At 43.7% G+C, this 21,194-nt stretch overlaps 1 pseudogene across 1 annotated transcript; it reads left to right on the forward strand.

The window, feature by feature from the left end:
- Positions 1-692: 692 nt before the first annotated feature.
- LOC144501553 (manganese-dependent ADP-ribose/CDP-alcohol diphosphatase-like) lies at positions 693-20,413 on the forward strand (annotated as a pseudogene). The gene is made up of 4 exons (XR_013499147.1): positions 693-3,967; positions 11,104-11,729; positions 17,965-18,087; positions 20,120-20,413. The product of XR_013499147.1 is annotated as a manganese-dependent ADP-ribose/CDP-alcohol diphosphatase-like (transcript).
- Positions 20,414-21,194: the final 781 nt, after the last annotated feature.

A 21,194-nucleotide genomic window follows, 5' to 3' on the forward strand; every position in this document is an offset into this window, starting at 1 on the left:
AAGGGCTGGGTATTAACTATTCCTGGATGCATGGTGTTCAGGAAAAGTAGGAAAGGAAGGAAAATGGGAGGGGTGGCTGTATTGATTCCGGAAAACACTACAGTGCTGGAGATTAAAGGTGTCCCAGAGGGTTCAAGGAGAGAATCGCTTAGGCTAGAGTTTAATGAACAAAAAAGGTGTAATTACATTGCTCCATGTAGTCCCTGGTTACCAATTAGTAGAAACGATATACAGGAACACATTTGCAAAGCAATTACTAAGAATCACAAGAATGGGGAAATTTTAATTATTAGAACATAGACTGGGAGAGAGGGCAGAGAGAGACAAGTGTTCATAGTGTGTTCAGGAGAATTTTCCACAGCAGTATGTTCTGAGCTCCAGGGGTTTATCCCAAAGTTGTGCTGGGGGAAACTATAATAATGTAAGATAATTGAATTCTAGCCATTTATTCAGACTGTCTCTGGCAAATGTAAATGCTGAGCTATCACTGAAATTATCTCCGCCTTCCTTGCCCCTTTAGACATAGTCAACTCCAGCTGGTTCGCCAATTCGAAAAGGTTTGTTCAGACCACCTGTTGTAAACCACTCAGTGACCTCTTCCACACACAGGAAAACTTTTGCCAATGAAAGAGCCATTTCTCCACAAGGCACTCCCTATTTAAACTAATCAAATGCAACACCTGGGTAAAAGCACCAATTCCTTAACACTCACTGTTTTATAGCATTTAATCCTAGAAAAGGCAGTCCAAACAGCAACTGCTTGTATTTGTTAAAGTTGAGCTGAAATCCTTTCTTGCCTGCATCGCTCCTCCCATTAAGCTCATGATTCTGTTCCTGTCAATCAACCTAATCAAAACTCTAACTCTGAAACCTCAAGGGGAGACCTAAGTAAACATAATTGCATTAGCACTGTTTAAAACAAACACTCCAGGTCTAAAATGAGTGCTTATCCTGGCTTCAGCTACCAATTTAAAGGTTTTGCTAGACAAATCGGCATCCTGCAAAACAGAGCTGAATTCTAACATACCCCTTCCAAGAAACAAGATACACATATATTTCTCAAAGGCACAGTATCATCACACTCCCCCTCCCCATGGGACTCCTCACCCTATACTACTAGCCCCAATGATTCCCCACAGCCTCAATTACCCCATTCTCCAGCTACCATCCCCTTCTCCCGGTCTCCCCCTACCTCTTGGCCCATTGTGACTCAACTCCCCCTCCACCGGCTCGACCCTACCTTCACCTGTCGATCTGCTCAGGCCCAAACAACCCTCCCTCCCTCTGACTCATAAGAACATAAGAAATAGGAGCAGGAGTAGGCCATCTAGCTCCTCGAGCCTGCCCCGCCATTCAATAAGATCATGGCTGATCTGAAGTGGATCAGTTCCACTTACCCACCTGATCCCCATAACCCCTAATTCCCTAACCGATCAGGAATCCATCTATCCGTGATTTAAACATATTCAACGAGGTAGCCTCCACCACTTCAGTGGCAGAGAATTCCAGAGATTCACCACCCTCTGAGAGAAGAAGTTCCTCCTCAACTCTGTCTTAAACTGACCCCCCCTTTATTTTGAGGCTGTGCCCTCTAGTTCTAGCTTCCTTTCTAAGTGGAAAGAATCTCTCCACCTCTACCCTATCCAGCCCCTTCATTATCTTATAGGTCTCGATAGGATCCCCCCATAGCCTTCTAAATTCCAACGAGTACAAACCCAATCTGCTCAGTCTCTCCTCATAATCAACATCCCTCATCTCTGGTATCAACCTGGTGAACCTTCTCTGCACTCCCTCCCAAGGCCAATATATCGTTCCGCAAATAAGGGGACCAATACTGCACACGGTATTCCAGCTGCGGCCTCACCAATGTCCTGTACAGATGCAGCAAGACATCTCTGCTTTTATATTCTCTCCCCCTTGCGATATAGGCCAACATCCCATTTGCCGCCTTGATCACCTGTTGCACCTGCAGACTGGGTTTTTGCGTCTCATGCACAAGGACCCCCAGGTCCCTTTGCACAGTAGCATGTTGTAATTTTGTTCCATTTAGATAATCCAATTTGCTATTATTTCCTCCAAAGTGAATAACCTCGCATTTGTCAACGTTATACTTCATCTGCCAGATCCTCGCCCACTCACTCAGCCTGTCCAAATCTCTCTGCAGACCTTCTACGCCCTCCACACGATTCACTTTTCCACTTATCTTTGTGTCGTCTGCAAACAATTGCCATTCCATCAGAAGTTACAGGGCTTTGTTTGCAATCCAACGAGAAATGAAGCATTGCTAGACCTGCTTCTTGGGAATGAAGTGGGCCAGGTGGATCAAGTGTCAGTGGGGGAATATTTAGGGAACAGGGATCCTCATAAGGTTTAGGTTGGGAAAGGCAGGGAGTAATCTAGAGTGATTAATCGGGGGAGCAACCAATGGGCTAAGAATAATTGGGTTGGCGGGCAAGACTAACTGAATAGAGCAGGCTTTTTCAAAGTGGGGGTGATGACCCATGGGCGGGTGTATAAAGAAAGGGTCATAGAGTCCCCAAAGATGGCCTGTCTCAGGTGCCAAGAACCACATATCACTCTAAATGCGGCTAAAGAGAAAATGCCCCACACTGTTGCAGAGAGATGAATTCTTCCTGCAGCATCAGACGAGGCTCGCAGGGTCCTAGATGAGAGGTCAGCTGAAATGCATCCCGTTTAGTGATAACACAGTGGCTTGCCGAATTAGTGACATTGCTGAGAATTTAGTAGTACATTTAGCATAGCAGTTCTCAATACAACTGGGTGAAAGTACATGAGACATTACAGATAATGCAAACTTGCTAGTTTACATTATATATGTTTGGCACAATAAATTTTTTGTGGCTATACTATGCGGTTTGCCATTACCAACCAACACAACTGGCGCACAGATCCTTGAAGTGTTGAATAGTTACGTGATTGGGAAGTGCGACCTCAACTGGGTTAACTGCAGAGGAATCATAAGCGATGGGACAGCCAGTATGACTGGGATAAACAGTGGAGTTATAATAAGGATTAAGGAATCAGCTGGTCAGGACATTGTTTGGAATCATTGCTTCATTGATCACGAGGCATTGGCATTAAAAGGAATTCCATCCGATCTTGAAGTGGTGTGGAAAAGTCGTGAAAGTCACTAAACGCAGGGGACTCAATTCCAGGCTTTTCGAGGCTCTGTATTCTGATGTGGGAGCCAAGCACACACATTTATTCTTTCACACAGAGGTATGTTGGCTATTGGGGGGTTGGATGCATGGCAGCGTTGACAAACTGAGGTATGAAATCCATGCTTTCCTCCTTGAGAAATCGTCCCGTCTGGCTGATTCGTTTGATGATGGAAGTTGGATGCTAACTGCCTTACCTTGCAGACATCTTTTTGAATCATAGAATTCTACAGTGAGAAGGAGGCCATTGGGCCATCAAGCCTGCAGCGACCACAATCCCACCCAGGCCCTATCCCCATAACCCTATGCATTTACCCTAGCTAGTTCCCCTGACACTAAGTGGCAATTTATCATGACCAAGCCACCTAACCCGCACATTTTTGGACTGTGGGAGAAAACCCATGCAGACACGATGAGAATGTGCAAACTCTGCACAGACAGTGACCCGAGCCAGGAATCGAACTGGGTCCCTGGCGCTGTGAAGCAGCAGTGCTAGCCACCTTGTCACAATTCTGAATGAACTGAACCCAAAATTGCAAGGAAAGGATGAGTTTTTCTCAGCACTGGGAACAAACAGATGATTTCCAAAAGTCATTGGAAGTTTAGCAAGTGCGAGTAAAAAGCCAAAACTACACATTCCCTACACTGCTAGGGCACATCAAAGAAAACAGTGTCAGTGAGGAAACTGTCAATAGACTGACAAGCCGTGTTCATTTACATCTGGCTGCACTGATCATCAGCTTTTGTTGCTACTTTCCAGAGAAGTTTGACATTTGGAATGAAAAGAGGTGGGTGAAAAATTTATTTTGCGTTCGAGAGTCCTGGGTCAGTTATTAACTTACAGCTGCCTCCAAATGAGACAGAGCTGTTGCACCTTGATTTGATTTGATTTATTATTGTCACATGAATTAACATTGTGAAAAATATTGTTTCTTGCGCACTATACAAAACATACCGTTCATAGAGAAGAAAACGAGAGAGTGCAGAATGTAAAGTTACAGTCATCGCTAGGGTGCAGAGATAGATCAACTTAATGCAAGGTAAGTCCATTCAAAAGTCTGACAGCAGCAGGGAAGAAGCTGTTCTTGAGTCGGTTGGTACGTGACCTCAGACTTTTGTATCTTTTTCCTGAAGGAAGAAGTTTGAAGAGAGAATTTCCGGGATGCGTGGGTCTTTGACTATGCCAGCTGCTTTGCTGAGGCAGCAGGAAGTGTAGACAGAGTCAATGGATGGGAGGCTGGTTTGTGTGGTGGATTGGGCTACATTCATGACCTGTTGTAGTTCCTTGTGGTCTTGGGCAGAACAGGAGCCATACCAAGCTGTGATACAACCAGAAAGAAAGCTTTCTATGGTGCATCTGTAAAAGTTGGTGAGAGTCGTAGCTGACATGGCAAACTTCCTTAGTCTTCTGAGAAAGTAGAGGCGTTGGTGGGCTTTCTTAACTATAGTGTCGGCATTGGGGGGGGGGGGGGGGGGGGGGGCAGGACAGGTTGGTGATCTGGACACCTAAAAACTTGAAGCTCTCGACATTTCTACTTCATCCCCATTGATATAGACAGGGGCATGTTCTCCTTTATGCTTCCTGAAGTCAATGACAATCTCCTTCGTTTTGTTGACATTGAGGGAGAAATTATTGTTGCTTCACCAGTTCACCAGATTCTCTATCTCATTCCTGTACTCTGTCTCGTCATTGTTTGAAATCCGACCCATTATGGTGGTGTCATCAGCAAACTTGAAAATTGAATTGGAGGGGAATTTGGCCGCAAGGTCATAGGTGTATAAGGAGTATAGTAGGGGGCTGAGAACACAGCCTTGTGGGGCACCAGTGTTGAGAATGATCGTGGAGGAGGTGTTGTTGCCTATTCTTACTGATTGTGGTCTGTGAGTTAGCACTTGAGGTCTGTGAGTTAGCACTTGACAGCACATTAAAAACACGCCACAAGTCCATGAGGTTGTCATCATTCTGGATTAGCGTCTCCCAGGAGTATCCAGTGCAGAGTAAAACAAGCAGCTTATTGCTACTGCCCTTCACAATTACCTATGTGTGTGTGTGAGGTGCGCAGTGGCACAGTGGTTAGCACTGCTGCCTCACGATGGAAAGGACCTGGTTCAATTCCAGCCTTGGGTGACTGTGTGAAGTTTCACATTCTCCCTGTATCTGCGTGGGTTTCCTTCGGGTGATCTGGTTTCCTCCCACCCTCCAAAGATGTGCAGGTTGGGTGAATTGGTCATGCTAAATTGCCCCTTAGTGTCCAAAGATGTGTAGGTTAGGGGGATTAGCTGGGTAAATATGATTCTATTATTTCCATTTTCATAAAGGTGAAGACAGCACAAAGGAACTGCTGAACCCTACACTTTATTTGGGTGGCACAGTGGTTAGCACTGCTGCCTCACAGCTCCAGGGACCCAGGTTCAATTCCCAGCTTGGGTCACTGTGTGGAGTTTGCACATTCTCCCCATGTCTGTGTGGGCAGTCAGGGTATATTCTCACTAAGGGGAAAAGGTAGGACAGAAACATCTCAAGCTCTCTGGAAGACAAAAAAAAAAGAAATTAAGATGAAGAAAACTTGGATAGTTGATGACACCATCATCAGTCCCCAACTGTAGGCTTTCTATGATTCTATCTATGATTCTAACTGGGAAAAAATAGACAGGATGTTAGTATCGAAGCAAATCACTGCGGATGCTGGAATCTGAAACAAAAACAGGAAATGCAGGAAAATCTCAGCAGGTCTGGCAGCATCTGTGGAGAGAGAACGGAGCCAACGTGTCGAGTCAGGATCACTCCTGGTCAGATGTTAGCAGTCTTGTTGCAATTTGTCCAGTTGACAGAAATGATGTACATGGGTTTCCCTCGAACAGTCTGCAGTGGAATCAGTGAAAATGATGGAGTTGGATATTCCCTGCCAGGGTTAGCAGTGATTGATCAGTGTGTTAGGTTTCCTGCGCCTTGCTGTGTGTGTGTATGATGGGGGATTGTGGGGTGGGAGGGTGAGTTTATTGATAACATTGTAATCACTGTTCCCCGTTGGAGATTGCAGACTGTGCAGATTGCCAGCTTTTTCTCGGACAAGTCATTCTGCGACAGGTACAGTTCAGAGGCAGGGCAGGGTCTTGCAAGGAGCTAATTGCACGGTGCACGTTTCTGTGTTGTCAGTTTGGTTAGCAGGCCTGGTTTAATTGTGACCGCGCTGTATGCGTATTAAACCAATTGACATGATATTTTAATTTATAAGTGCCTTTATATCACGTTGAAACTGTTCAAAGCGCTGAACGGAATGGAATGGTCCTAGGCATGTAGTGTTTTAAACAGGGATGCAGATTTGGAAGTGCATCATTGTATGAGCAATATTTAATGTAGGCTGACCCATGGCTAAAGATGTCCCAACTCCTGGTCAAACACGGGTCATCGGATTGGGCATTTATTGTCTATCCCTGCTTTAGGCAAGCTTTCTGTTTCAGTAGCCAGGCCTAACAGCACAGAGGAAGCAGTAGCACTTAAATCCATGCAAGCGAAACTAGTTCACGATCATCAGCCGTTAAAATTCAAGAATAAAAAACTTTAGACAGCTGATGCCCGAGGTTGTGCTGCCGACTTCTATCCATCAACGGGTGGATGGGCAATGAATGTTGGCCCGGCCATATCCCACAATTGAATAAAATCTCCCATACTCTTGGGTGCTGAAGTGGGAAGTTGATTCTCTCATGTTTGAATATAGGCATTCATATAGCTCAGACTTTGGATGTAGGTAGATCGTGTCATTCTAAAATGGACTAATCTTTTAAGGCAACGCTGCTTAAAAAAAACCCAGAGCTTTACAATCCCCCAATGTTACAGAATTGAAATGCTACAAGTAACATTGAGTCCATTATTGCTGGAAAAAGAGACACCAGGTGTAAGCTTTTCATCTTGCACTCATCAGGACAGATCACGAGATAAAGGGTACAATAATTTATACTGCATGAGAAGAGAACATGGCTGGAATTTTATCGCCCCGATTCCGGGGCGGGCGAGGCTCGCAGAATGGAATTCTCCGTTGGCCTCGGGCGGGATTTTACGAGTCTCGCCCGAGCGAGGTCGTAAAACCCCGCCCAATCTTCCTCACCTAAAGACTGCATGTGAGCCTGGGACTACACACTCAATCATCCTGGATCACACTACAGGAAGTGGGAGCCAACTGGTTTCATTCAATATGACACCAAAGTTGTTCACTCTGCTCACTACAACTCGATTCTCTTTTGCATTTTGTGTTTCAGATGGCATCTTGAACCATTCATTATAACTGTCATCTGAATTCCTTGAGGAAATTACTGCTTTGTGATGCCGCTTCTTGGGTGGCACAGTAGCACAGTGGTTAGCACTGCTGCCTCACAATGCTAGGGACCTAGGTTCGATTCCTGGCTTGGGTCACTGTCTGTGTGGAGTTTGCACATTCTTCTTGTGTCTGCGTGGGTTTCTTCCGAGTGCTCCGGTTCCCTCCCACAGTCCAAAAGACGTGCTAGTTAGGTGCATTGGCCATGGTAAATTCTCCCTCGGTGTACCTGAACAGGTGCCGGAGTGTGGTGACTAAGGGATTTTCACAGTAACGTCATTGCAGTGTTAGGGGAAGTAATGGCTTGGTGATATTATCGCTGGACTATTAATCCAGAAACTCAGCTAATGTTCTGGGAACTCGGGTTCGAATCCTGCCACAGCAGATGGTGGAATTTGAATTCAATTTTTAAAAATCTGGAATTAAGAATCTACTGATGACCACAAAACCATTGTCGATTGTTGGAGAAACCCATCTGGTTTACTAATGTCCTTTAGGAAAGGAAATCTGCCATCCTTACCTAGTCTGGCCTACATGTAACTCACAGCAATGTGGTTGACTCTCAGCTCTCCTCCAAGGGTAACTGGGGATGGACAATGAATGCTGGCCAGCCAGCGACACCCATGTCCCACGAATGAATAAAAAAAATAGTGTTAATGTAATAAGTAAACTTTAAAACTTCAATTTGATTGGAGTTTTAAAAAATAACACACGCTGGTCCAAAGCAGTGAACACTATGCACAGAGTTCCATTTTCCTGTTTCAATTAGACGCAGGACAGCCAGATCTGCATTGTTGTAGCAGGTACTACCTCCCCTTTTTGAATGTTCCTCTCTTAAATTCCTTAAAAAGGCAATGTTAAACACCCAAATAATGTCAGTACTATAACTGTTTTGTTTGATATCGGTGCAGAATAACAAATAATGGTGTAGGCATTCAGTTTGTCACCCAGGTGTAAGACTGGCACTGGGGAATTGGATGCCTGTTACTTTAGAAGCTTTGATTTCAAGCCCAGTGTGCCAGCAAGTCAACAATTATGGAACAAACACAAACAGCTGTTGAAGGCGCAGAAATCTGACCTTGTGTACTGTCTGGATAAAGCATTGTCATGTTCATATAACCCTCGATGTGAAATATATTTCCCTAACTCCCCCCATATTCTTTTGTTGATAATCTTGACTCTGGGTCCCTTATTTACCATTTTGTATTAACCAGTGAAAAACGTCTTTCTCTACTTTAACTTTTAAAGCTCATTTAGTTGTCACAAGTAGTCACATTAACATTGCAATGAAGTTACTGTGAAAATCCCTTAGTTGCCACACTCGGTACCTGTTCAGGTACACTGAGGGAGAATTTAGCATGGCCAATGCACCTAACCAGCACGTCTTTCGGACTGTGGGAGGAAGCTGGAGCACCCAGAAGAAACCCACGCAGACATGGGGAGAATGTGCAAACTCCACACAGACAGCGACCCAAGCCAGGAATCGAACCTGGCTCCCTGGTGCTGTGAGGCATCGGTGCTAACCACTGTGTCACCGTGCTGCCCTACTTACCACCTCACAAATCTTCATTTTAAAAAATCTTTGTTCCTCTTCTGTGCTCCAATTTTCAAGTTCTTATTTCATTGCCATAACCTTTTATCCCAATGATTCTTTGTTGTGATTTTCCCATGTTTCCAGTACGCCTCCTTTAGCAGGTGTATGGAATTGCACATGATACTCCAACCAGATTAACTAGTTTTATAGAAATTCATTTTGTATTTAGTGTCCCTAACATGTAAAATCCACATTCCTCATTTCTTTTTTTAAGGATCCATTGCACTTGTACTCCAACTTTAAAAATTATCAGCTTATCCGTCCTTCCTATTTGTATTACCAACTCTGTTGAGAATCTCACTGTTTAAAATATGCTTTCATTGTTTTCTTTTTCCTTTTGCCCATTGAACTGCACTTGCTACCTATCTGCCCACTTTCTAAATCTGTTGAAGATCAGCAGCCTTCTGCATTGTAGTACATTAATTTGCAATAGTGCCCTCTCTGCCACCCCCAGTGTTGGGGAGGTGTAATCAAAGGTGGTAACATGGCTGCTTAAAAATATTTATTTAGCTGATCTTGGGCTTCAACTCCACTTTACTGTCTACTCCTCATATCCCTAAGAGACCAAGAACAGTCAATCTCAGCCTTAATTATATTCAATGATGGCACATCCGCAACCCACCAGCATTTTCTGACCCTTGCTATTCCTAATCTCTACTCCTATTGATTCTACTTCCTGATCTTCTGAGCCAAGTTCCTTTTTCACTAAAATCCTTATGTCATCCTTTGTTATCAGTGTTATCCCTCCTCCTTTTCATTTTGCATATCTTTTCAATATATTTTGTACCTTGGGGTATTTATTCCCCAACCTTCGTCACCTTATAATTATGCTTCTGTAATGGTGATTAGATCGAAACAATTCATCTTTATTTGTGCCACTAATTCATTTTTCTTTTTGTGGATGGTCCATGCATTCAGATAAGAGTGAGTTTATTTTTAGTACTATCCCGTGCATGGACCTTACTCTGTGATGCACTCGTACTGTTAAACTCATGGTCCATTCCTGTCCTACTTCATTTGGCTTTTCCCACATCGAAATACTTTTCTATTTTATCAACTTTTATCTTTGAGTTTCTGAATCTCCTTTTGCCTGAACCTTCCTCTCCCTCTGTTTGTTTAAAACCATTTTCCCTTACTCTGACCATACTTGCTAATTTACTCTTACATTTGTACACTCTGTCCGTTCCTGTCACACTCTGATTACCATTACCCAGAATGCTACCCTGCACTATTGCCTTTTCCTTTTCTTTAACTTTCTGTATTTTTAGAGAATCCTTACAATGCAGAAGAAGGCCACTCGGCCCATTGAGTCTGCATCGACCCTCCGACAGTGCATCCTACTCAGACCCACCCCCTGCCCTATTACCAAAACCCCACGTATTTACCCCGCTAATCCCCCTAACCTACATATCTTGGGACACTAAGGGGCAATATAGCATGGCCAATCCACCTAACTTGCACATCTTTGGACTGTGGGAGGAAACCAGAGCACCCGGAGGAAACCCATGCAGACATGGGGAGAACGTGCAGACTCCACACAGCCAGTGACCCAAGGCTGGAATCAAACCTGGGTCCCTAAAGCTGTGAGGCAACAATGCCAACCACTGTGCCAGCGTGCTGCCCTCATGTGAACCTCCAGCCCCTCCACTATTTAATTTAAAGCTGTCTGCAGAGCCTCGGCCATCTCTGTGTATTTATGGTTACATTCTCATTGATGCCTTGTGTCTTACATTTTGTCATAAATGTCGTATGTGTCACCTAATCAACTGCCATTTAATAAGACATGGGAAAACCTCTTGGAAAGAAGTGAGTTTGGTTGCATGGAGCTTTTGGAACTGGTTCTCAAGGTGGAGGGAGGTGATTTGAAAATGTGCTTCTGATTTTGAAGTAATCAATTATCAGTAGATCCTTTACCATTATAGTAGGTGGTAAGAGCAAAGAAAGCTTAATAATAATGATGTAGTGATCTTGTATTAAAACTGAGTCACTGTTGAAACCTGACCTTTATATTTTTCAGGTGGTGGCAAAGTATGTGGAATTTAAGCTATTGAAAGAATGGCAACTGAAGCATACGAGACTAAAAAACTGAACTTTAGTTTTGGAGTCATAACAGACATTCAGTATGCCAATGCAGATAATGGTTACAATGACACATGCACAAAGAGGCGTTACTATAGGAATAACCTCCATCTGCTGCGTGGTGCTGTCAAAGCATGGAATCTCCCACTCCCAGGTTTATTCTGCAGCTTGGAGATATCATTGACGGCTGCAATTCACAGCTCAAGTCCTCAGAAGATGCACTTCAAACGGTAACCAATGAGCTGGCAAAATGTGCGTCTCCAGTGCACCATATCTGGGGAAATCATGAATTGTATAATTTTGACAGGGAGCTCTTACTTAAATCAGCTCTCAGTAGCAAGCACCTGGGAAAGGTGAAGAACAGCATTGAGACACAGTCCAACCCTGAAGATCCCGAGGCTTTTTATGGCTACCATTTTAGTCTTTTTCCTAAGTTTCGATTCATAATCACTGACTCGTATGATCTGAGCATTCTGGGAAGGAAATATTCCAGCAAGAAACATTATGATTCAATGGAGATACTGAAGACGTATAACAAAAATGAAGATTTAAATAGCTCAAAAGGTAATTTAAACTTACATCCATGTACAGCAGTGTTGGGTAACCTTTATTTACCTGGTTTCCAATATTAAAATATCAGCTTTGAGCCTCAAATCAATGCTATTTTTATAATTCCGGAATGTATTATTTTATATATCTTTTTACAGCAATAATGTTCCATGCATTTTTCTTAAGGCTGGGTATGTCATCCATAAAGGCAGTGGCATTGAGGTAATGTTGGCAGACTAGTAATCCAAGGGCCCACGCTCATACTCTGGGGACATGGGCTTGAATCCCATCACAGCAACTGGTGGGAATTTAAATTCAGTTAGTAATTCTGGAATTAAAAAGTTTGTTTCAGTATTAGTGACCATGAAACGATGGCCATAAAAACCCATCTGGTTCACTACTGCCCTTTAGGGAAGGAAATCTGCCATCCTCACCCAATCTGGCCGACATCAGTCCACAGATGTGTGAGTTAAGTTGATTGGCCATGCTAAATTGTCCCTTAGTGTCAGCAAAGTGACACTATGTGGGGTTAAGCGGATAGGGCATGGGTGGGCTCAATGGGCCAAATGGCCGCCTCCTGCACTATAGGGGTTCTATGATTCTATGATACACGTGACTGCAGACCCTCTGAAATAGCCAAGCGGTTATATCAGAACCGCTACAAAGTCTACAAAAAGGAGTTAAACTGGATAGATCACCCAGCACCGATCTTGGCACTGGAAATGATTTGCAAGCTCAACAATTTAAATCCTGGAAAGTCCTCCTTACTAACATTTGAAGGCTAGTTCCAAAATTGGGAGAACTGCCCCATGGACTAGTCACAGAATCATACCTTATAAACAAGATTCCAGATACCACCATCACCATCACTGAGTATATTCTGTCTCACCAATAGGAAGTGACACTGGTATACAATTGAGAGGGGGTTGCCCTGGGAATTCTCAGCATTGACTCTAGATCCATGAAGTCTCATGACATCAGGTCAAACATGAGTAAGGAAACCTCCTGCTGCTTACCACATACCACCCCCTCAGTTGATGAATCAGTTCTGCCCTGTTTGAACACCTCGAAGGAAGCACTGAGGGTAACAAGGGCAGAGAATGTACTTTGGGTGGGGGACTTTGTTGTCCATCACCAAGAGTGGTTTAGTAGTGCCTCTAACTTACTGAGCTGGCTGAGTACTAAAGGGCATAACTGCTAGACCAACAACACACTTGACCTTGATCTCACCAATTTATCCTTCACAGATGCATTTGTCCATGGTCGCATTGGTAGGAGTGACCACCGCACAGTCCTTGTGAAGGGAAAGTCCCATCTTCACATTGAGGATACCCTTCAATCCTGTTGTGTGGCATCACCACTGTGCTAAATGGGATAGATTTCGAACAGATCTAACAACTCAAAACTGGGAATCCATGAGGTGCTGTGGGCCATCAGAACTGTTTACAACCACAATCTGTAACCTCATGGCCTGGCATATCTCCCATTCTACCATTGCCACCAAGCTGGGGAATCAACCCTGGTTCAATAAAGAGTGCGGGAGGGCATGCCAGAAGCAGCACCAGGTAGAGCGTAATAAAATGAGCACTGCTTGCATGCTACACAGCGAAAGCAGCATGTGATAGTCAGACTAAATAATCCCACAGCCAACAAAGCAGATCTAAGCTCTGCAGTCCTGCCAAGTCCAGTCATGAATGCTGGTGGACAATTAAACACCAGGAAAAGGAGGCTGAACAAATATCCCCATCCTCAATGATGGAGGAGCCCAGCACATCAGTGCAAAAGATAAGGCTGAAGCATTTGCAACAATCTTCAGCCAGAAGTGACGAGTGGATGATCCATCTCAGCCTCCACCAGAGGTCCCCAGCATCACACATGCCAGTCTTTATTCAATTTGATTCACTTCAGATGATATCAAGAAATAACTGAAGGCACTGGATATTGCAAAGGCTATGGGTCCTGATAACATTCCCACAATAGTACTGAAGACTTGTGCTCCAGAACTTGCCGCGCCCCCAGCCATGCTGTTCCGGTATAGTTACAACACTGGCATCTATCCAGAAATGTGAAAAACTGCCCAGGAATATCCTGTCCACAAGAAGCAGGATAAATCCAACCCAGCCAATTACCGCCCCATCAGTCTACTCTCTATCAGCAAATGGAAAGTGTTGTCGAGAGTGCTATCCAGCGACATTACTCGGCAATGACATGCTCAATGATGCTCAGTTTGGGTTCCACCCGGACCACCCAGCTCCTGATCTCATTACAGTCTTAATCCAAACATGGACCAACCAACTGAAATCCAGAGGTGAGGTGTGAGTGACTGCATTTGACCGAGTGTGGCATCAAGGAGCCCTGGCAAAACTAATGTCATTGGGAATAAGGGGGTAACCCTCCACTGGTTGGAGTTGCACCCAGCACAAAAGATGATGATTTTGGCTGTTGGAGGTCAATCATTTTAATCCCGGAACATCACTACAGGAATTCCTCTGAATAGTGTCCAAGGCCCAGCCACCTTCAGCTGCTTCATCAATCACCTACCCTTCATCATAAGGTCAGAAATGGAAATGTTTGCTGATGATTGCAACTCCTCAGACACTGAGCAGTTTTTGCCCATACACAGCAAGAGCTGGACGCCATTCAGGCCTGGGCTGATGAGTAAAATTTGCACCACACCAGTGCCAGGCAACGATCACCTCCAACAAGAGAGAATCCAACCATCTCCCCTTGACATTCAATGATATTAGCAGTGTTGAATTCCTGACTATCAACGTGGGGGCCACCTTTGTGCAGAAACTGAACTGGACCAACAACATAAACACTGTGGCTATAGGAGTAAATCAGAGGCTGGGAATTCTGCATGTACCAACTTACTTTTCGACTCCCCAAAACCTGTCCACCATCTACAAGGCACAAGTCAGAAGTGTGATGGAATACTCAACACTTGCCTGGATGAGTGCAGCTCCAGCACTCAAGAAGCCTGACAGCATCCTGGCCAAAGCAGTCTATTTGACTGGCACCCCATCCACCATTTTAAGCAACAACTCCCTGTACCACCAACGCACAGTGGCAGCAGTGTGTACCATCTACAAGATGCACTGCAGCAATTCACCAAGGCTCCCTCAACAGCACTTAGCACCTTGAAGAACCATTGCAGCAAACTCATGGGAACCCCACCACCTGGAGGTTCCCCTCCAAGCCACCCACATCCTGACTTGGAACTATATTGCCTTTCCTTCACTGTCATTCCTGGAACTCTGTCCCTAACAGTTTTCCTTACATCCTGTCACCTTCACGGTTCAAGAAGATGGCTCACCGCCACCTTCACAAGTACAATTAGGATTGGGCAGTAAATGTTGGCCCAGTCAGTGATGTTCACATCCCAGGAATGAATTTTTAAAAGTTGTTCATACTGCCTGTGTGAAACTAGACTTGTCAGATCCAGAAGTTCACACCACATGATCAGAATTCTAGTCATCTTCAAATGTTACTTATCAATGAGGAAGACCCTTCAACCCATCATAATGCATCTATTTTGCTTCTTAAATAATTCAAATCTTTTTTTCTCAACTAAAGGAGCGTATTCCATAAGTTGATTGTGTTGTGAAAGATGAATCATAGCCACCTTTTCTCCCCCTTTTTCTCAATTTTACCTCTCTCCCACCCATCACCCCCTCCCCCCACAATTTCATCTGTCAGAGCTTACCCTCTGATTTCAGCTTCTCTGCCATTTGGCCATTCACACCTTCTATTCTCCCTGTGGACAGCCATTAGCAGCCTTTTCCCTTGTTTTTGTGGCTATGACTCATCTTTCATTCCCTCACCCTGCAGTATAAATATCTCCCACTTTCTATGCCTTTTAGCTTTGACAAAGGGTCATGTGGACTCGAAACGTCAGCTCTTTTCTCTCCTTACAGATGCTGCCAGACCTGCTGAGATTTTCCAGCATTTTCTCTTTTTGTTTCAGATTTCAGCATCTGCAGTAATTTTTCTTCATATAGCTCTATAATATCACTCCTGAGACTCCTTCTTTCTAGGTTGAAAAGTTCCCAAGTTTCTGCAGTATTTCTTCACAACTCAGAGCACTGACACGAGAGCAGTCTGACCAGAGCACAGTCTAGTTTAATCACTGCCACCTCTGAGTTATATCTTGCTGTCTTGGCTGTGTAATTCAACATCTTTTGGCTTTGTCAAGCCAATTAAGTCTCTTTCAACTTCATCTTTACCCATTTCAACATCATTCATAGACAATGCGTGTCATCTATTTATTTATCTTTCCGAAATGTAGCACTTGCTTGTATTCACTTGCTTGTATTCTAACCCGCATATCAGGCAGGCTTTTACTCCAGGCTTTGTTGAAACAGGTTAGACAGAATCTTCTCCTTCTGAATCCCTGCTGATTCTGTGCATTATGTTATTGTTGTAGGGCACTGTTGTCCAGTATAGGTTCACGGGTATAGATTGAGAGGCAGTAGATTTAAAACAGATGAGGAGGAACTACTTCCCACCGAGGGTGGTGAATTTGTGGAACTCGCTGCCCCATAGCGCAGTGGCGTCTGAATCATTGAATGGTTTCAAGGAGATAGATAGATATATTTCTAATTTTAAAAAACAGGTTAAAGGGATATGGGGAACAGTTGCAGAGGTGGATCTGAGACCAGGGAGAGATGAGCCATGATCTGATTGAATGACAGAGCAGGCTCGAAGGGCTAAATTTGCTGACTTCTGCTCCTAATTCCTATGTAAGTATGCTAGCCACATCTGCGGATCCAGATGTGACCAGTTGTTTATTAGCAAATAAAAAAATGAGTGATGGATACTGGACATCTTGATATTCATTTTTGCACCTTATGCATGTGTACTGAGAACCCTTTCTGTGACTTTTTATGCAAACGGCCTGTTGGTTTTATTGCAAGAGGATTGGAGTACAAGAATAAGAAAGTCTTGTTACAATTGTACGGAGCCTTGATGTGACCATACCTGGAATACTCTGTGCAATTTTGGTGTCCATTTTTAGGGAAGGATATACTTGAATTGGCGGAAGTATAGCAAAGGTTCACTAGATTGGTTGCTGGGATGAGAGGGCTGTCCTACGAAGAGATGTTGAGTAAATTAGATCTATTTTCCTGGAGGTTAGGAGAATGAGAGGTGATCTCACTGAAACATTTAAGATTATGAAGGGGCTTGACAGAATAAGTATTGAGATGTTGTTTCCCCTGGCTGGGGAATCTAGAACATGGGAAAACAATCTCAGCATAAAGGGCCAATCAATTAGGACTGAGATGAAGAGACATTTCTTCATTGTGAATCTGAGAGTTTTACTCTGGGCGTTGTGAATGCTCCATCATTGAATGTATTTAAGGCTGGGATGGACACATCTATCTTAGTCTATCAAAGAATTTAAGGATATGGAAGCAGGCATGTAAGTGGGGCTGAAGCCCAAGATCAGCCATGATCTTACTGAATGTCGAAGTAGCCTCAAAAAGCCATGCAGTCTACTCCTGCTCCTATTTCTTATGGTTGTCTGGATAGTGTTAAGAAAGAGTATGTGGTCTATCAGGTCCACTGGCTGAATTTCAGCCTTTCCATCTCAGACCCACCAAGGCTGAGCTGACAGGACAATGGAGGTTTGATCTTTTTCAAGTTTGGTCTTAGGAATAACGAATAGGGACAATCTCCTGTGGAACTTCAGTGAAATAACAATCGCTGTTCTAGCATTTTGCCTAATGACTTCATGTAAAACATAAAAATAGAAGATAGGAGCAGGAGGAGGCCATTTGGCCCTTTGAGCCTGCTCCGCCATTCATCACGATCGATCATGGCTGATCGTCCAACTCAACAGCCTAATTCTGCTTTCTCCCCATGGCCTTTAATCCCATTCGCCCCAAGTGCTATATCCAGCCACCTCTTGAATACATTCAATGTTTTGGCATCAACCACTTCCTGTGATAATGAACTCCACAGGCTCACCACTCTTTGGGTGAAGAAATGTCTCCTCATCTCCATCCTAAATGGTCTACCCTGAATCCTCAGACTGACCCATGGTTCTGGACTCCCCCACCATCGGGAACATCCTTCCTGTATCTACCCTGTCTAGGACACATGGGTAAAATTTGGGGAAGCCCCACGATATATTAAAAAAACAACTAAAATACATTGAGTCTCCTAGCAGAAGTGTGTGTTATGCTTTCAAATGTTTGAAATTGTTACAATTTGAGAATTGAAAAGTTCTGAAATATTTCATTCATAGGCCTCATTGGGCTGGATAAATGCTTTGTGGCTTTCAGTGGAGGTTTCAGTCAAGAGCAGTTGGATTGGCTAAACAAAGTACTAGCGTTCTCGGATAATAACCAGGAGAAGGTTATAATTGCTGGTAAGTGATGGCTTAGCAAAATATATCTGAGCAGAAGCTTTGATTTCAGAATATGTGTCCACAAGATAATACCAATAGTACAAAAACATTATAGAAGTGACTGGAAATCAAAGTGAGCACACCAGTTTCCTGCTATCACTTTTTGCGTGCAGTAAGAAGTCTCACAACACCAGGTTAAAGTCCAACAGGTTTATTTGGAATCACGAGCTTTCGGAGTGCCGCTCCTTCATCAGATGAGACTCTCAAGTTTCCTGTTCTTGATGTACATGTTCCTGATGCGCTATCAATAAGGCGAAAGACTACCGGTATGCCAATACAAGTGTTGGCTTTTATTCACAACAGAATCAGGAGCAGATCCCAACAAATAACCGACCTGGACTGAACAACGGGGAGGAGACAGCCACCTTTATACTAGGTGCCGAGGGGAGGAACCAAACTGGAAGGGGATGTGGCCAGGTATGACAAACACACACAACGGTGGTCCATATAGGACAAAGGCACAACTGAGGTCCACCACATTCACCCCTTCCTTTAAAAAAACAACACGGGGGTGAAGCGGAAACAATATTACAAGTATCTGATCCTAATTTTGTTATTTGTCAAGGTAATAACTTATCTTTGATTATGCCAACATAGGAGTAGAAGTAGTCCATTCGGCCCCTTGAGTCTGTTCTGCCATTTAACTATATCGTGGCTGATCTTCAGCCTCAATGCCATCTGCCCACACTATCCCTTCCTGTCATTGGTATTTAGAAACCTATCAACCTCTGCTTTGAACATTGGATGAAGAGGAGGCAACTATGTTTGATGTTCAGTGAGATTATTCCTTCTGCCACTTAGCTCCATATACCTACCAATGCCCCTTAGTAACAAAAATCTATCAACTTCAGATTTAAAATTTGTCTAGCACCAGTTGCTGAATTCATGCAAGAGAGTTCCAAACTTCTCCCAGCTTGCTCCAGGTTTCCTTCCTCCATTCCTGAAGAGCCTTGCTCTAGCTTTTACACAATGCTCTCTGTCCTGGATTCCCAACCAGAAGAAAGCTTCTGTTTATCTACCCAACTTTCCCTTTAAGATCTTGAAAATATCAATCGGAATATCCCTTAACTTTCCAAATTCCAGAGGAGACAACTTGTTTGTGTGATCTCTCCTCAGAATTCAATCCTTGCAGTCTAGGCATTATTCTTGTAAACATATGCTGTACATCCAACAATGTTAATTATGGGTGTTACACTTGGAACTGCTCACAGTAACACCAGGTGTGGTCTAACCAGAACTTTGTATAGCTCAAACCTGACTTCTATCCCCTTTTATTTTACACCTCTCGACATAAAGGCCAGCACTCCATTAGCTTTTTTCAAATATAATCCCGTTAACTGGTCTGTTTAATTTATATTCAACCCTTGTAGAAAACATAGCATTAACGGAGGAAGTTATAGATTGTTGGGATAACAATCTACAAGTTGTTATAAGTTCTATATAAGTTATAGATTGTTGCCGGCACAGTGGTTAGCACTGCTGCCTTACAGCGCCAGGGACCCCAAGTTCAATTCTGGCCTCGGGTGACTGTGTGGAGTTTGCACGCTCTCCCTGTGTCTGCGTGAGTTTCCTCTGGGTGCTCAGATTTCCTCCCACAGTCCAAAGGTGTACGGGTTAGGGGATTGAGCCATGCTAAATTGACCCTAGTGTCAGGGGGATTAGCAGGGTAAACGTGTGGGGTTGCTGGAATAGGGCCTGGGTGGGATTATGGTTGGTACAGACTTGATGGGCTAAATGGCCTCCTTCTATACTGTAGGGATTCTATGATTCTGCAAATTGAGGCTTAAATCGGGGAAATGCATAAATGGGAAAAACCATGGGTTAGAAGGCACAGAGTCTGAGATAATGAAGTGCCCAAAGATTTGGGTGATAAGTGGTTATTATTGTAGGGATGTCTAGGGATATCTGAATCAATCCAATCCCCTGTCGTCAAATAGGCTACCTGGATTTGATGTACATCTGAGCAGACAATGTCTTTGTTTTCTTACTGCAGCCCACATTCCAATCCATCCACATTGTACAAACTCACGAGGTGTTGCCTGGAACTATGATGAGATCCTCTGTGCTGCATGCACACACAAGTGTCGTGTGTTTTCTAGCCGGGCACAATCACGATGGCGGTTACCACTTGGACGATCACGGAATTTACCACCTTACCGTTGAAGGTGTGATTGAAACATCACCAGAGAGCCACGCTTTTGGAACTGTCTACATACACAACGACAGAATGACTTTAAAGGGGAGAGGCAGGATTCAGGACAGGATTCTATATTACAAACAAATCTGAATCAATGTATATATTAGCACATTGGACATATGTTAATATACTGTGTCATATGAGTGTAATGTGAAAAGTGGTAGGTATGATCAAAACTAGACCATGTACTAGCAGCTACAGATTAAAATATCAGATCTTGTAGTCTCAATGCTGTTCCTTTTGCATCAGAATATCTGTGCCTTATTTCAAAAAAATGGGAATAGTCACGGAAGATTTCATATGTGACTTCGGGATTTGCATTCTTCACAATCAAATTTTGTCCCACATTTCACAGGTTTCTTGCTCACACTTATCTCTAACCCAAAAGCTTTTGGTTCGAGTCCCATTCATGAAACTACAGCACACAATCTTGACTAACAAATCAGTCTTGTCAGAAGCGGTACCTTTCTGATGAAATCCTAGAATAGAATCCGTAACAATGCAGAAGTGGCCATTCAGCCCATTGAGTCCGCATCAACTCTCTGACAGAGTATCTGACCCAGGCCTTCTCCCCCACCCTATCCCCATAACCCATTTACCATGGCTAATCCATCTAACTACACATCTTGGGACACTAAAGGGCAATTTAGCATGGCCAGTCCACCTAACCTGCACATTTGATTTGATTTGATTTATTATTGTTACATGTTTTGGGATACAATGAAAAGTATTGTTTCTTGCGCACTATACAGACAAAACATACCATTCATAGAGTACCTAAGGGAGAAGGAAAGGAGAGTGTTACAGTCATAGCTAGGGTGTAGAGAAAGATCAGCTAAATATAAGGTAGGTCCACTCAAAGGTCTACTGG

The sequence above is a fragment of the Mustelus asterias genome, chromosome 12 (assembly GCF_964213995.1).
Source record: "Mustelus asterias chromosome 12, sMusAst1.hap1.1, whole genome shotgun sequence".
Classification (NCBI taxonomy): Eukaryota; Metazoa; Chordata; class Chondrichthyes; order Carcharhiniformes; family Triakidae; genus Mustelus; species Mustelus asterias.